Source organism: Protopterus annectens, chromosome 6.part1 (genome assembly GCF_019279795.1).
Source record: "Protopterus annectens isolate FY-2018-M chromosome 6.part1, PAN1.0, whole genome shotgun sequence".
NCBI classification, from domain to species: Eukaryota; Metazoa; Chordata; order Ceratodontiformes; family Protopteridae; genus Protopterus; species Protopterus annectens.
Genome location: NC_056738.1, coordinates 195,771,828 through 195,791,022, shown reverse-complemented (window position 1 = coordinate 195,791,022; position 19,195 = coordinate 195,771,828).

Below are 19,195 nucleotides of genomic sequence, written 5' to 3'. Positions count from 1 at the left end.
TTTACTTTGAGTCAGGCTATCCATCTTCCTGTCTTCTTTCAGAACCTACAATTGTGGGAAAAGGATATGCTATACCTTGGATTTCCACAGACAAGCTCGGGTAGTTTCTTGACAGAAAAAAATATTTTAGGAACTCTGATCAGTTGTTCATTTCCTGTGAAGAAAAGAAGAAATGACCTGTGCCAGCATAGACTACTTCCGAATGGTGGTTTCATGGTATTACCTTTTGTTATAACCACCACAGCAAGGCGATTCTAAGTAGGGTCATTGCTCATTCTTCTAGAGCCTTGGCTTCATCTGTGGCTTCTTGGAAAGGGCTGTATCCCAGATGTATTCTAGAAGCAGGAACTTGATTCTCCATACATACATTTACTAGGCACTACAGACCAGATTAGCTTTCCAGGTCTAGGACAGGCTTTGCTTAGGACCATTCTCCAGGGGTTCCTAGACCCTCATCCTTCTTCCTTCCAGTCAGTCCAAGCTATGGTAATGCTAAGGCTACAGTAGAAGTGAACCATATGATTAACATAGTGCATTTGTATAAGTAAGTTTATTATAACAGTAGATGTTCGAATGATCACAGCTGCAGTAGCTACTCCCCCCCCTCCATATCGCTGATTTGTGTGTGTGTGTGTGTGTGTGTGTATTTTTTTGCCAGGGTCAGAACCTCTAACTTTAGTTTCCTAGCACTGACATTCTCAGGGCTCTGACCTCCTGGCATGAAAGCCCTGAAGGGCTTGACACCCAAACTACTTTTTCCTCAGCTTAACTTAAGCTGAGTAGTGGTTTTGGTTTGTGGAAGGTGCCCTTAAAGCTTTGGAGCCAGGACAGATGATATATCCTGTGCAGGATATAACCCATATTTGAACAGCTGCTGTTGCAGCTAATGGTGAACATAGTACAGTTGTATAAGCAAACTTACCATAATAGTAGATGTTTGCATAGATCACTGTAACAGTACTGCAACCCTCCTACTTGCCTCCTTATTTTGCCTTTCCTTTTCCTAACTTTTGTGGATAATTTGTTGGTCAGAGAGAGGTCCGTTTCCCCTCTTCTTCTTTTCTCTTAGCATATAAACATTTGTAATTGATGGCATATTTTCAACCTGTCTTACTTTGTAGGGCAAGAAAAAAATTAGAATTTTGGTGCCTGTACATCTGAATTTATGCCAGCATACCCGTGTGCTCCCTCAGACGTACTGTGTACATGGGAGTTGTCTAAATGCTTTTGAATGCAGACCAGATGTCCAATCCCTGGCAGATTATGCCCCTTATAGGTACATGCCTGGAATACCCTTACATTACCAATTTGTACCATTCAGAGTCTTATTTCTTTCATAATATCCTTGCATTAACACCTCTGTACTAAGCTTCCTCACTTCGTAACCGCCCTGATATCTTCTTCACAAATATACTCGTATCCCAAACCACTTTATCAATTACATCTCTTCAGATGACTTAACTACAACTACAATATATATTCTTGTATATTATATCTGATATTTTAATTTATGTAATTCTAAGAAGGCATTTCTAATGTTTTTCCTTTGTGTCTGCTTTTTCATGTAGAGCTTAATTTTGTTTATATAATGTTATATTTTTCTGTAATTCTTCACATTTTAAATACTGTTAAATGTTCTATGTTTTATGGAACTTTTCTCCCTGGGCCTCCACTGAAAATAGGCTCTTTATGGCTCAGGGGATCATTTCAGTAAACGAATGCCAATAAATAAATAATGCTACTGTAATAGTGATCTATTCAATAATCTATTGTTATGGTAAATTTACTTATGCAACTGTACTTTCTGTGACAGGAGTATGTCCTGGGTGGGGTCCTTCTTATATAGTTTCCTTACAGACCCATAAAAGAAGATGGAAAAACCAAGCAGCTTTCTTCTCCAGCTAATCCTTTTCCAGAGATCCTCAACAAGAAAGACAGAATTTTTCTCACGGGTTATTTCAAGCCTCCTAAGTTTTTTGCTTCCATTCTGTCAAACGTCCTTAAAAGAAAAAAGAATATATCTCTGACCTCTTAGATTATTGTCCGATTCATTCCTCTTCAGAATGCAAATTAGAATCTAAAGATACCATGTCATCTGACTCCCCTCAGGAAGAGCTCTACTTTGGTGAAACTATTCAGAAAATGATGCATCATTTCAGTTCAAAGGGCAAACAGCTTTCTGATTCTCAAAATAGGTATTATAACCTCTTAAATATTGAAGTTCCCAAGCCTTTCCCTGTCCCTCTGGTTTTTGAAGCTTTGCAAGTTACTTCTCTGACTCTTAAATAACCAGCACTTGCACCAAAAAAGCCTGACAAGTATTATTACAGTAGACCCTGACACTTAAAAATACTTGTATAAAAATCCAACATCAGACCCTGTAGTTGTCTCTTCAGTTACTGACAAACCCTCTAAGCTTTTCCCATATGCCAGTGCTCTCCCGCATGACACGGATAGTCAGACTAGATATGGAGGAAAAGTGTAGTCAGCTACTCTGGCTTTTTGTGCTGTTAACTATTAGACAAATGTAAAGGTATCTGCTGTCTGTTTTTGGCAGCATGAACAAACTTAAGTCTAATTTCCTTGACACTGACTCTAAACCAACAGTGCAAAATATGAAGTTTTCCATCTCTCGAGTAACATGACATTCTATTAAGTGTGAGTATGATATGGCAGATGCTTTTTCCTGGACTACTGTCTCTTGTTCAGTGCTGATATGGTACTCCTGGCTAAGACTGCAATGTCTATCAGAAGGCACAAAATCAAAGCTTTTGGTTGCTTCTTTAGACAAGGACTTCCTTTTTGAACTCCCTTCAGAAATACTTAAAAAAATTGAAAGAAAGAGGCAAAATTTTGCAGGGGTTTAGATAATTGTTTATTTCTACTATTTATATTACAAAATGTCTACTTAACAAAATGGCAAAAAAAAATCCAAAAATAAATGGTAGAATAAATCTAAATCTGATTTCAAGAAAGCAAGAGAGGCATCTTCCAGCTTTTCATCCCCTCCCCCACCTCAGTCTTCTGTCTTCCAAAATTCCAGACTAACTTTTTCTCAATCTTCCCCTTTAGAAAAAGATCATAACACACACTTGGGTTTTGAGAATTATTCGTGAAGGCTACACTCTTCAGTTGAAATCACATCCTTTTTGGCACTCAATTACTCTGGTTCCACAGGGCCAACAATATTTAGTACATCCAATCTTAACAGATCTTCTGCATTTGGGAGTAACCAGTTTTCTTTTTTCTTTTTCATGTTAACAAAGAAGGGCAAATATGACTGTGAGGTTCAGATTCATTATAAAGATAGTCATTGTGAATGTTCTGCTTGGGGTCTCAATTATAATTTTTTTTAGAGTACTCCTTTTGCTAGTACCTGTGCTTAAAACCTTGAGAAGTTGCTTATCTTTTCTTAAAATTTTATTTGAGAATCAGCATCTTAAGGACAACAACTGAAAAGTAGCTCATGAAAGACTGAGGCTTCTGTTGTCCAGTCAGACCCAGACATCTCTGCTGTAGCACTTATTGAGCCCTCAGACCACCTAGTATTATTCACTGTTCCTGCTATTATGATCCTGTTAGAGGCAGATAAGTCTCAGCTTTTTGAGACACCGTGCTCAACTAATCAGACCGTTGTTTTGGAGGAGAATTGGGAACCTTAGATCATTATATTGGAGGGACCAGCGGACCAGGGACCATGTCTAAAATTTTAGTCGGAAATTGGTACCTAGTATTCTCTTCAAGGTACATCAGGGATTGAAGCCTACCCATTATGTAGAAACTGAAATACCAGCAAAAAGAAGCAGAATATTAAACATTTTACTGCTACTTCTGATACAAGAGACTAGCAGGAGGAATTATTTAACTTTTCACAGGGGATTTTTAAGGCATTCATTTCCTTAAATCCTCTCCAGTTCTTTTCTACTTCTTCAGTATTATTTACTTGAAAGATTGTGTGAAACATGAAGAAGATTCTGAATCTGAAGTAGATTTGCTAGCTTACTCTTCTCATATTCATTCATCATTTAGTTTTAAGTTTGAAAAGGATGATTCTGTGTACCCAGACTCTCCTTTACAGGAACTTTCTTTTGGAGGCACTGTATTAAAAATGATGCATCACTTCAGTGGGAAGACCAGCAGGTCTGTGATATGCAGTCACTCCGGTCTTAGAAACTTTACAAAATACCTGTGCTACTTCATTAAACCTGTAATCCCAACCTCCTGATCCTAAAAAACTGGTAGGTTTTGCAAGGTGCCTAACACCTGTAAGTTTCTGTATAAATCCTTTCCACTGACCCCCTCAGTAATTTCTGTGGAATCTGACAGACAAGCTGTTATTTCCATGTACCAACACCCTACCTAACAAAAGTAGGGCTGTAAATAGGTATGGAAAAAAAAAGTGTACACCATTCTATACTTTTTATCAGGGCCATAAACTATCACCCCATATGATTAGGTATCGTTTTGGCTATTATGGGTGACATAAGCAAATTTCTGATTAATATACCTGAATTGGACAATCCTTAATTCTTCTTCTTGCCAAATAGCTAGGCACTCTGTTAAATGCAGTTACGATGCTGCTGATGTATCTTCAGAAGGTACTCATAGCGGATACTTAAATTGTCATCTAAAGATTTCAAGAACAAATTATTAGATGCTACTCTTGATAAGGAAATGCTTTTCGGTCGTATTGCTGCAGAACTTTTTAAAAGCCTGTAGGAGAGAGGTAAGATTATGCAGGATTTTAGGCAAATATTCTTCTCTCCTGATCGTAAGTTCGAGGAACTACCCTTTCAGTGCCGGACCCCTTTTTTTCCCAAGGAATAGAAATTGCAACAAAAAGAGAAAAAGTATACTAAAACAAATTCCAAGACAAACCTAAATCAGATTTTAGAGGAACATACCACCATGTTTGCTCCATCTTATAACCACTTTTTTGTTAGCTCACCCCAGTTCTTCCAACCATTCTTTTCCCTTCAGTTTCCTCCAACTATCCTCCCTTGTTTTTTTTAGCACCCATCCTTCTCTCCAACCATAGCAACACCTCTTCCCTACCCTAAATTTATTATACTTGTTATATTTGCACACATTCCCTTACTATGCTACCACATGCACCATTTCCATCTTCATGTTTTTATTCTTTGCTAACACTATATGTAAATATCTTTTCTCTACTAACATTGCCTATTTATGTATTCATGTATATTTCACCTTACTTATTCTTCTTTCCTTTTCTGTTTAAGTTCTTTAGTCTAATCGAATTAAGCTTATTATCCTTGTAAAACAAACTTATTGTACTTTGCTTGTTTCTCTGCTTTTGTATTTTTAATAATTGATAATCCCTATAAAATGTTCAAGTATTTTGGAACTGTTTTCTATTTATCATATTCATCAAGTATTAATTTGTTTCTGAAATGTATTTTTCTGTTTGTATTCTTGTAATTTAATTGAGCTTTTCCCTCTGGGCCTCTGGTGAAAATGGATTGTTGCCAAGTTGTACTTTTCCGGTAAACAAATGGCAATAAAATAAAATAAATTAATAAAAACAAAAGTAACAAATGGTTCTTTTCAGACAAATCCTCTAGTTTGTGACTATTTGTCTCTCTCCTCCTCTCTCCCACCTCAAGCTCTTTCACCTTCCTGTATTAAATAAGTTTTCTCTTTCCCACCCTGTATGGGAACTGATAATGTCAGATAAACATGTGCTCTGCATCATACAAAAGGAATGAAAGGAATGCTAAGTAAATTGCTTTTTCCACGTATCCCACAAGTGCCCCCAAGCCAAGAACACTGAATCTTTCCCATTTTAAATGAGTTGTTCCAACAGGAAACTATAAAACTAGTTTTTGTTCACCAAAATAAAAGAAAACAGGCTTTTATTCAAGACTTTTCTTCGTTCCAAAAAACATGGCACTTGGAAGCCTGTTCTAGATCTGCCAGCCCTCCACGCCTTCCCATAGATACCAAAATTCAGAAAGCTGTCTTTTGAATCTTTGCTTCTATTGATTTTTATTCAGAGTTTCTTGGCCAGGACCTCAGAGATGCATACCTGCATATTCCTATTCCTTTGGATCGCATGAAATTTTTAAGATTCTGTGCCTTACTATTTCACTTTCAGTTTTCTGCTTTGCCCTTTTGTCTTTTTAAAGCTCAGAGTGTATTTACAAAATGTTGAGCCACAGTCATAGCCTTCTGCAGATTCCAGGGTGTTGATCTCTGTCCATATCTAGACAATCTTCTTCTACATGTCCCTACAAGAGACAGACTTCTCCTGGTTCTGAAATTTGCAATGGATCTTTTTTTTCTTCACTTGGGTTTCACAACAAATCCGAAAAAGTTTCTCCTTCACCCATCTAAAGATTTGGTATTTCTGGGATACTATCTAAACACGGTTTCCATGATGTTATTCTCCCTAGGACAGAATTCCGTTTCAGATTGCTTTCTTCCACTAAACATAACCTCAGCTTGAGAGAGGTTAATAACCCTGGGGTATATGGCTTCTCAATTTCAGATTAATTGATTAGATTTTTTTAATTATGTAATTATTTATTGCTTGCTTACTTTTCTGTGCCTGTAAAGTCCGACTGGGTACAGTACCCATTTTCAGCAGAGGCCTGCAGAGAAGAGATCCAGTGTACAAACAACAGTAGTAGACAGAGTGACACTAAGCATTTGGAAGGCAATAATGTGCAGTACTGTTTACAGCACTTTTCAAAAGTGGGAGAACTTCATTTCAAATTTGATAAAGTACGCAGACTGCTATATTGTTGCTATTTTAAACAGAAATCAGTATGTGCAGAGAGAGCTAGTGTTGAGAAATAGAAGACAAGGGTAGTTTAGGGTGAAGGGATGTAACAAAATGGATAGAGTTGAGCAGTGCTGAGGATAAAGAAGAGTGATGTATTAATCTGGTGCAGCACATTTGCAGAACCAGGAACTGAGTAAGTGAGACTGTAGTGAGCAGTCCTGTCTTACTGTTAGGGAGCTGGAGTTTCAAGTTTTTGTTACTTGATGGGGTAGAGGGAACAACCTGCAGAATTATTAGGTTTTGATATATGTAGGACATCTTTGTCAGAAGAGCACAGACTTTTGGGTGGGTTGTATTGGAAATGGACAGACATTTGGTTTGTTTATTAGATTGTGGATAATAGTGAGCAGGGACTATGTGAAATATTGAGGTAGTTCAAGTCGCTGGAGGTGTCTGAGGGCCAAACAGTAATGTGATCTCTGGGGCTGCACATGTTGCAACCTTGTTATAGCAGTCCTCAGATTTGTTTAGTTGAGTTAGTTGGATGTTTGACAGTATTGGTGTGAGTAATGGAGAGTAGGTAGTAGGAGGTCGGAGGTGTCATGACAGCTTGACATCTTCCAGTGATGGGTAGGGATTTTGCATGTAGAGTTTGTTTAATTTTTGGTGTTTTACTGTATGTTGAATGTGGAAGTCAAACTTTAGATCTTTGTTTATGTAAACTCCTAGTTGTTTGGTTTGTGCAACGAGTTCTTTTTTGGTATTGTTGGAAGAGCATTTTATTTATTGAGAGAGGTTTGGGAGTGAAGAAAATGAATTTTGTTTTATTAGGCTTTAGAAATAGCTGGCAGGTAGTCAGCCCGTTTTTTTGTAGAAGCAAAGGATTCCTGGGTTAGGTTTTGTAGGGAATCGAGGTTGTTTGCCGTGTAGATGATAGTAGAATTATCTGCATACTGTAGTTAAGTTATCATTGTTATTCTCCAGATCAAGGTCTTATAGCCAAGATGCTGAACAGGATATGTCCTAGTATGGATCCTTATGGGACCCCAACTGCAATGAGGAGAAGGATGGCATTTCAGTGAGTAATTTTTACTGTGTGGAATCTGTTAGAGAGGTAACTGGAAAACCAGGATAGAGAGGAATTGTCAGTGACTAGATTGGAGAGTTGTTCTAAGAATATAGGGTGGGACTCCATGTCAAAACTTTGGATAAATCGAGAAAAAGAGCAGATACAAGTTTACTGTCATTTCTTTTTGTGTTAACAGTATTAGTGAAGTTAATGAGGGTTGTGGAGTTACTGTGGTGTGGGTGAAGAACATGCTGTGAAGGGGGAGACTGCATTTTTTTTTGTATGATATAGTGTAGGAGTTGGGTCTGAATTCACTTCTCAAGTATTTTTGATAAGAGGGAGAAGATGGTGATGAGTCTGTAATGTAATGAGTTCAGTAGAATGACCACCTTTGTGGATAAAGAGAATGTAAATGTTTTTCCATAGTAGAGGTCCGTAAGATTCGTTGATAGAGTAGTTTATTAGAATTGAAACATGGTAAGCTATGGCCTCTGTTGCAGTTTTTAGATGTTGACTTAGTAGGTTGGTTTTATTTTTAAAAGTAGTTTTTTGATTATAGCAATTGGGACTGGATGGATAAATAGGGTATGGGAAGCTATTTGCATTTGCAGTGTGTTCATAACATTGTTTTGTATTTAGCTGTTCAGTAAGGAAGAGACTGATTTAATAAAGTTAGAGCTAAATTCATTAGCAATGTTATATAAATTATTAAAGTTATTAGATTTGAGTGCAGGTGAAGGCTGTGATGAATGGCCAGGATTTAGATGATGATTTATGGAAAACTAGAATAATTTGGGGTTCTGATTTTTATTTTGGAGGGTAGTGTAATATGTTTTTGTCTAATTTAGTATAGTGTTTGTCTCTCATTCCAGGTTCCCTGACTTTACAATAGCTTGAATGAGTTTTGTTTGTGCTCCAAGTTTTCCAGGCAGCATATCTTAGAGTTTCATGAGATATTTTGTGCTTCCAGATAGCCAGGGGGCACAATTTGACTTAACTCATTTTTTTTTCTAAGTGAGGCCAGTTCATTAATAGTTTTAGGAGTGTGTTATTGAAGCAAAATCTAGTAGTAGGTGCTTTAGGTTAGTCCAGTTATACTGTTTTAGGTATGAGATGAATGCTCTTTGTTGAAATTTGAGAGGTTTCTAGACACATTAAAGTGGTGGTGTTTCTGGATTTTTGTTTTCTTTCTTATGGCAAATATAGTGAAGATGGTTACTTAGAGTCTCAGGGGGGGGTCACTGTGTTAGAGATTTTACCAGGCATAGAAGTGAGTATCCAGTATATTGTGGTACTGTTTGTATTGTTGAAGCAAGTGGGAGTGGTGATCAGTTGTGTTAGTCCACCATAGATTTATGGTATGGGTGGGGTTGTTAGTGGGGGGGGGGGGGGGAGGCAGTCAGCATTTAAATCACCTAATAACATTTTTTTGTGAAGGATGTTGGATGCTGCCTAGCAGAAGAGATCTTATGCTGTGCTATGGTTGTTTCCAAATGGGGTATAAGATCCTATTATGTACGATGATTTACGCTGATTTAGTTTGAAAGTATATATGAGGATTTCAGTTTTGTGAAATTGGAGAGGGGTATTTAGAGTTGATAGGGTGAGCTGTAGAGTGTTTTTATTGAGCATTGCAAATCCTCCAGCTCTCTTTGTTTTTTTGTCTGCCCTGAGTATGTTATAATTTGGTGGGACTATCTCATTATCTTTTGTTTCATTTTTTAGTCATGTCTGTGTTATTAGTACATTGCCAGTTGACTGCAAGGCAAGCCATGCATGGATTTCTTGTAGCTTGTTATGGATTTTTCTAATGTTAATACACATAATAAGTAGAGAAGTTGAGTTTGTGTAGTACCATATGGGAAATATGTGATTGGTAAAGGTAGTATGGTGGGATAAGTGAGGGGCAGAGGTTGGGCCAAAGTTAGGGTATTTGTCACCACTGCATTTTAAGTATTGGGAGTTGTAGTTGTAGAGTTTGTTGTTTATGTGTTTATGAAGGTTTATATTATACCTACGGAAGTCTATAGTTTTGAGAGGGAATAAGGTGGGAGCTATGTCTGGTGGGGTCAGATGGGAGTTTATAGGTTTTGTTAGCGAGGTACAAGATGAAGAGATTAAAAGGTGTGACAGAGTGCTTGAGTGACAGGAAGTTAGATGGGTGATAATTAGGAGGCAGGAGAAAGAGTATACTAGTGAATATATAGAGTGGAGAGAGAGAGGGTGGATAGGTTGGGTGTGTAGGTTTATAATGAGGAGTGAGCTTAAATAAGTCTGTGTTAGTGTTGGAAGAATGTTGCGGTGGTACAGGCTTGAAAATGTATTATGTGAACTATGTAGAGCCTGTAGTGTGTTTGTTGTATGAATTTAGAATGGAGTGGAAGCAGTATGGCTGAGTTGGAAAGTATTATAGCAATGGATAAGCAGGTGGTGTTTAGCAGTTTGAGGCTGTACATTGACTTGAGCTTGTGTGTCCTGAGTAGAGTGCAAAATTTAGTAGAGTACCTGACCTGTTTGTATGAATGTCTTATGTGGCTTTAAGAAGTTAGTCATATAATGAGATTAAAGGTATGGTACAGAAAGTAAAACAAAAGCAGGAACAGGAAACCAAAATGAAGAATATGAGGTTATTACCCTTTTTGACATAAAGAAAAAACAAAGGTTAATCCATTCTTTTTTATATGAGGCATTAATGTCCAATGAAATAGATTTGGAAGTGTACGAATTTTGTGTTATCGAAAATCCGAGAATCGGAACACTATTTGGGGTTCCGAAAACACATAAAAATACTTCTGACCCTCCATTTAGACCAATTGTGTCTGCCCCATCCTCTGTAACTGAAGGAATATCCTTGATTTTAGATGCAACATTAGGTTCTTTAGTATCCAAACAAGAATCTTTTCTTCAAGACTCTTGGCATTTTCTTACCATTGTGAACCATTTTGCAACTACTAATGTTTTTGATCCAGATAAACACATTATTTTCACTGTAGATGTCATTTCCTTATTTACATGCATTCCGCATGAAGAAGGGGTTGACGTCATTCGTAGTATATTACACAACAATAGACAGCATTCTGTTGGACAAATTTCCACTATTTGTAGATTTATTGAGATCATGTTACAAAACAATTATTTTTTATTTAATGATAAATACTACAGGCAAAAGAGAGGTGTAGCAATGGGGTCCCCAGCTGCACCTTCTTATGCCAATCTTGTTATGACTTGGTGGGAAGTAACTTTTTTGAGTTCTTTGAAATCTTATTTTCAGATTTTATTAAATCACAGGTTCGTAGATGATTTAATTTTTATTATTGAAGGAAATCAAACCACAGTTGATCAATTTCTTGTGGAAATCAATAAAGCAGATTGTTTCCTAAAATTTACCTTGGGAAGTTCAGGTCTATCTATCAACTTTCTGGACATTTCCTTGTGGTGGGACTTTAGAGTTAATAAATTCAACAGTAAAATATACCGCAAGGAGACTTTCACTAATAGTTATGTCCATTTTTCAAGTGCACATTCTAGACACATCATTCGAAACATTCCTAAGGGGCAGTTCATCAGAGCTTGTAGGATGACATCAGACGAAAACGACCTTATGGTTGAATTAGCATTTATCAGGAATATGTTTCAAAAAAGGGGGTATCCCTTGCAATTAGTGAATGACATCCTTAATGAAGTTTTGAACAAACGGGTATCACACTATCCAGCTTTGTTGGACACATTTGACTCTAGTTATATTTCCCCTTCTTACAATAATTTTGATAAATTTAAAAGTCACGTCAATACGGTTTGTTCGTTAGACATGAGTATTGATGGGGACAACATCAAAAAAATATTAGATAAAAATTGGAAGATCATAGAAGGTAATTCTGATATTTTTAAGATTTTAGGTAACAAACCAAGTTTTGTGTTTAGAAACAATTATAACATTAAGAAAGCTCTTGAATTTAATAAATTTAAACAGGACAACAACATGTTTTCAGGTAGGGGTATGTTTACCTGTAACAATTGTAACATGTGTAGATTTATAGCTAAAGGTCCAGTTATTGCTATCAACAGTATTGATCAGACTTTTTCAGTTCCTGGATATGTTAATTGTTGCACCAAGGGGGTTGTTTATATCGGTTTATGCAGCACCTGCTCTGCCTTTTATGTTGGTATGACTACCAGGTGCCTTAATGTTCGTATTCGCGAACATGTATACAATATCAGAACACATGATGAAAACAGTGCTCTATTTAAACACCCACTTGTTTGTACAAATTTAAAAAAAATTTTATTTACTGTTGTCGAGGTTGTTAAATCGGACCTCAGAGGGGGAGATTTCAGGAACTATGTTGAACAAAGGGAAACATTATGGCAGGTTAAGTTAAAAGCAGACAGATTCCCTGGCTTAAATGAAGCTATAAATATTAAGTGTTTTTTAAAAGGTTCTAGATTGAATATTGATAAGGACCTTTTGGGTTTGTCTACCTTTTTTAAGTTATAATGGTACATTTACATTTAGCTATTTTTATTTAATTAATTGATTGATTGATTGTTTAATTGTTTTATTACTATGTGGTAAAGTATTTAATGTCTGTACTCGTAATGTTTTGTATTCTGATGAAGTCTCTGGACGAAAGCGGTAATTAAAAGGTTTTTTACGCTATTGCTTGGACCACTAGGAGTATTTTTTGGTTTCCTGTTCCTGCTTTTGTTTTATTGTTTGGACTTTTTGTGGTATTTCGGCTGTATGGTACAGAAAGGATAAATCTGAAGATGGGGGAGGGGTGGGAGGTCAGTCTGCATTTGCTCAGTAAACCTGTGAGGTTTGCCATTGCCTGAAAAGGATTAGCAGGTAGGAGTAAAAAAGTTTGCATATTTAATCATGTTTGGTTGTCAGCTAAAGACAAGGGTAACAAACAGATATCCCAGAGCAGTTCATAATAATACCCACATACGTTCACTTAAAATATCCCCACCCCCTTAGTACTCACACTCTTACACCATTCCTGTAGTCTTTCATTACCCTCTGAACTAACAATCTCATCTATCTCACACTACTCTAATTGCTAATATGCCTACTCTTCTTAATATACCATTTCTCCTTCTCCTTTCAACTACATTACTCTTTCTCTCTGTTCTCACATGCTATCAAAGCACTACTGTTATACATACCCAATCAACCACACTCACTTTATCTCCAAACCACAACACGTCTACCTTTACTCACATTTCCCCCTCCCTATCTAATGTCACCATTGTTGCCACACATAGATTCAAATACTTCCTTACACCTAAACAGCATGTTAGCCACAAAAACAAATATCCACACATGCACCCAATCTCTCCAATAATCAATTTCATATTACCCAACCTGTTACTATCAGGAGACGTCCACCCCAACTCAGGTCCTAACAGTTCTCCTCAAAATACTTTCAATGCCACTACCACCTCTGTGGTCTCTTCCACCTTTCCATAATCCATTACTAATACTATTCTCCAAAAAAGACTCACCCTCTCATCTGTAAATATTCAAAGTACAGTTAAAAAAAACAACACACTTCATGCTTGGATCACTCAACATAACCCAAACCTACTTGCCTTGTGTGAAACCTGGTTAAAACCAAGTATTTCTAATTCTGGAATTCTTCCCCCTATCTACAATATCCTCAGGCATGACAGACTTTCAAAAAGAGGAGGGGGAGTCACAATCATGTATTCTAACTGCCTGTCTGTCTCCCCTATCTCTTTTTCCCATATCTATCTTTCTCCCAGCTGAGATAATTTTAGCTGACTTTAATCATAGCCACCATAACAAACTTGCCATTGCATCAATTTATATCGCTCCTGGAAATAATGTCCCCATTTTTAGAACACTTTCTATCCTGGATATCTAAAACTATCCCTTATGAAACCATCATACTAGGAGATGTCAATATTGACTGGCTGCAGATCAATAAAGAATCACCTTCTACCTCTCTCAACCTGTATGGATTCACACAGCTCAATCCTTTACCCACCTTCATAAGTTTTCCTCTACTGGTTCACTTATTGACTGGATAGTAGTATCTCACTCCCAACATTACCATAATCCAACCACTCTACCAGACACATTAGTTGACCAACTACCTTTACTAGTGCACAGAAACTCTGAACACCTGCATAAAGCACAACAATATAAGGTGACCCGTGATCTATTTAGCAAATCTCCTGACTCACTAAATCCCCTCCTCACTATTATAAACTGTTTCTTTCTCTCTAATCTCACTCTCGATGAAGCAGTCCTACACTTCAACACCACCTTTTTATCCATCCTCAACTCCCTTGCCCCCACTAGGAAAACTTGCATCAAATTCAGATATGCCCCATGGCTAACTAAAACTACCCTTACACTCATGAAGACCAGAGATAAAGCTTGGAAAACTTGGAAAGGCAATAATACCTCTTCCAACCTTATCTCTTACAGGGAACTTAGAAACAAAGCTAAGAAACAAATCAATCTTGATAATAAAAACTGTTACCAATCCTCACTTAACAATCCCAACTGTAATCCTAAAACATTCTGGAACTCTACCAATAAACTTCTCTCACCTGGTACTCTTACCCCACCCACACCTTATTCTGATGAGACTCCTCTGGAAATAGCAACCCCCCTTAATAAGTTCTTCATTGAAAACATAACTGTAACTAACTTCTCCACCCGCACCTCTTTCAATCCATCTACTTCTTCATTCACCTCTGATTCACCTCTCTCACCCTCACTCTCATTCTCACTATTACCTGTTCCCACCTCTTATGTCAAGTTGTTCTTAACTAAACTAAAACCTGGTTCACCCTCAGCTGATAACCTTCCTTCATTATTCCTTAAACATGCAGCTACATCTCTATCTATCCTGATTAATAGATCCGTAAAAGAAGGCAAAGTCCCTGAAATTTGGAAGACATTTTTTGTAGTACCTCTTCATAAAAGAGGAAACTCCACTGAGCCAACCAATTTCAGACTAATGGCCATACTGCCTCCTTTCTCCAAAATACTGGAAAAGTGTATCCATAAGCAAGTACTTAATCATCTGCTACAAGAAAACGTACTCACACCAACTCAGCATGGCTTACGCCTCACACACAGCACAGCTACCGCTCTTGTATCCTTTACTAATAGCATTGCTCAAGTCAGGGATAATAGCAAAATAGCATCAGCCCGCTTTCTGGACCTGTCGGAAGCATTCAACAACGTATCTCATTCCATACTTCACCATAAACTCTCCAACCTAGGCTTCTCAAACTCCACCACCTCCTGGTTCTGTGATTACCTCACTAATAGACACTGGGCTGTTAGATGGAACTCTTCCTACTCCCCCTTTCTAGCAGTTAGGACAGGGGTCCCACAAGGATCAGTATTGGGCCCTCTCCTCTTCAATGTTTTTACCAATGACCTTTTCTCATCCTGCCCCCAATCCAGTCTTATTCAGTATGCTGATGACTCGACCATCAAAAACTCTGCTCTAAACAGAAAATCTTCAATCCCTTGCACAAAACTCACTCCACTCAGTTGAAAACTGGCTATAATCCAACCAACTCCTGCTAAATGCGAGCAAAACTAAGCTACTACTTTTCCTACCTAAAAGTCTGGAACATGCAAAACAGAACTTTTCTGTAACATCCTTTAATGGAACTAAAATTTCTGTTGACACCCAAACAAAACTCCTTGGAGCAATAATTGATGATGAACGTAAATTCAGCCATCACATTCATAGCTCAATAAAAAAAAACACCAAAAACTAGGTCTGCTTTACCGTCACAAAAACTTTCTTCCCTGTGCATCCAGGCCATCCCTTGCCCAATCCCTGCTTCTACCATCCCTACTGTATGCTTCACCTATTCTTACCCATCTACAGAGTAACCTAATATCAAATTAGAAACTACATATAACAAAGTAGCCAGATTTGCTGCAAATCAACCTTATAAATCCCATCACTGCATCTCATTAAAGGCTTTACACTAGCCTGAATTTTCCAACTTACTGCCTCAATCCCAACTCCTTATAGCCCACAATATACTAAACAATCCTAAATCCTTCCCATCCCTTGCATATTCTCTGACACTTTATACTCCTCAACGGCCACTAAGAAGTACTAATCAATACTATCTTGAAGTTCATAAGCCAAACAAAACCTTTGGGAAAAGGTCACTCAGTTGCAAAAAATTGGAACACACTCCCTTTAGTCCTTAGACTACTTAAAGACAAAAACGCCTTCAAGAAGCAGCTTAAATCTTTTTTCCTATCAAATTGGATATGTTCATGCTCTATACTAATACCCAAGAAGCATTCAGGGATAATCTAACTTAACTGTATCACTTCTAGCTCTCTCTCTTACTACTACCTACACGTTTTTTTCCCCCATCATATTCCATACTAGTTAGCTGATGTTACACTCCGTTCCCATAATCCCTTATTACTGTTCTTTAATTTATTTATTAACTTCCAAAATGCACACAACTTTATCTGTATATTTATTTACTTCATGCCTAGTACCTTGGTTCAGCAATGTATTGACCTTAGTCGTAACATATTTCTGCTTAGTTTCTTGCCATACTACATGAAAATGTCCATATATGTATTGTATTGTATTTCTATCCATTCTATATGTTCCTTTATTGCATGTTATGTAATTACTTCAGAAGTATGTATACTTAAAATGTGATCTGTGTTTATCTTTGTTCTAACTATTTGTTTACTTAAACTTTTTTGGGAGCTTTTCTCCTCGGGTCTCTGCTGAAAAAGGGCTGCTAAGAACCCAGACAGACTAACCCGGTTAACAAATGTAAAAATAAATTAAATAAATAAATAAATATGGGTCAGTAAGTTGTGCAAGATGATATTGGCTATCTCATGTCGAAGGAAACAATAGTATAAGAACCTCAGGGAAGCAGAGAGTTTTGCCACAACTGAAAGTTATGAACTTATTCTCTGTATTAGCAACAGCCATGACAACTGCAAAGCCAAAAGACTAAACTGCAGCTATGGCTTACTTACCTTTTTAAGAAGTCAAAAACTAAGAGCCAGTACACACACACACACACACACACACACACACACACACACACACACACACACACACACACACACACACCAAAAGGCTAGGTAAATCTGTAGATGATGCTTTTTGATTTGACAGACACCACAAGAAGAAAATGCAGTACCTCAAGTCTCATTGGCACAGCAGTGTCACACCATAAACTGCCCTATTCCTCTCTTGCCCTTCATCAAGAAGGAATTTATCGTCATCATCAACCCCATTTTCTACATGGGGTCAGGGTGTCATGTTAACTGTTGCCATCTCTCTAGATTTAATGCCACTCTCCAACCCTCTCTGAAAGTCATGCCTTGACTGTCATAGGTCTTCTCTGACAAAATCCACCCATCTCTTTGGCTGAACACCCTCATTTCCCCTTGCCTTCATTCTTCCTGTCCCAAATCATATTCAAAATGTTATCTTCTGCTGTTCTACACATGTCCAAACCACCGTAATCTGTTCCCTCTGACCTTCTCTGCAATTAAAGCTACTTTGGCCTCTCCTCTGATGTCTTTATTTCTTCATCTATCCCACAGTGTGCATCCTGCCACTTGTTTTAGGCACTTAACTCCATCATCTCAAGCTTTTTCAACTGCTCTGCCTTTACTGCTCGGGTTTCTGTACCGTATAGTAGCACTGGTCACACCACTATTTTGTGCACCTCACTTTTAAGCTTCTTTGGTATTCTTCTGTCATACACTACCCCTGACACTCTGCTCTGAATCTAGCTTTGACCTCATCATTCAGAATTCCCTTTTTCTCAACCACCTCTCCCAGATGCTTAAAGCTGTTAACCTGTTTCACTGTTTTCCCTTCTGTCTCAATTTTCAGCTTCTTCTGATTTCCCCCATTTGTTGCTCTTACAGCTGTCTTATGTGTACTCTGTTTCATCCCATGTGCCTTCTGTTTTGCATTCCATTCTCTTATCCTATGCTGAAGTTGTTGCTCAGAGTGTGTAATGCCACATTGTCTACATTCAGCAACTTTGTTGATCTGTCTTTTCCAACTGCTGATGTAATCCATCACCAGTATGAACAACACAGGGCATAGACAGAAACCCTGATGCACACCCACTCCCATTGAGAACCCCTCTGTAAGACCAAACAGTGTTTGTAATTGAGTCATTGGGTCCTTGTACATAGCCTACACTAATTCTGCCAATGTTCCTGGGCCTTCAAACCACAGCAGAACTGCAAAAATCAACTTTCATTGTACTTTGTCATATGCTTTCTCCAACTTTGGGAATGCCAAGTTAGAACTTTTCCTCATCTCTAGCTTCTTCTCAACTATCTGTCTCACTGCAAACATCAAGTTTGTTGTGCTGTTTCCTGATGTGAATCTGAGCTGCTCATATCCCAACTTCCTTTCTATTAGTTTGCCTATTTGTCTTTCAGTAACCCACTCCAGAACTCTTCTGCAGTGTGATAGGAGGTTGATGCCTCTGTACTGCCCACAGTTGTGAATGTCTCCTTTGTTCTTGTATACTAGCACTAGTATTATTACTATTCTTCAATCATCTTTGATAGCCTTTCTCTCTATACTGCTGTGAGTACCCTCTACAGCCGTTTCTCTCCTATCTCACCAAACATCTTAATCATATCTGCTCTAACATCATCTGAGCCTGCTGTTTTCCTTGACTTCACTGTTCTTATTTCTTCTAGAGAGAGCTGCTCCTCTTCTTTCATTGTACACTGTGTCTGGTAGATCAACCAGATGTTCCTCATTCCTACTGCTGTAGTAGTCTTGACAACATCTGGCCAGCTCCCCAAAGCTTTTTAACCCTTCCCACTCTTCCATTCTGATTTGTAAGTTGGTCAGTCTTGAGGAAGTATCAGCAGTCAGAGTTGAAAATATGTATTACTCTCTTCTTGCCTTGTAAAGAAGCAGATCAGAGGCTTCACAAAAGCAGCAGATGGTCATTAAGCTCATTTCAGGCTAATTCCCTTTTGGGGGAACCATTCCATACAGAAAATATTTATTTTTGATGTGGGTGTGGTGTATATGTATATGCATCTGTGTATATATATATATATATATATATATATATATATATATATATATATATATATACATGTACATGTGTGTGTGTGTGTGTGTGTGTCTGTATATATATATATATATATATATATATATATATATATATATGCATGTATGTATGTATGTATGTATATATATATATATATATATATATATATATGTGTGTGTGTGTGTGTGTGTATATATATATATGTGTATATATATATATATATATATATATATATATATATGTATACATCTGTATGTATGAATAAATATATACACGTGTGTAGGGAA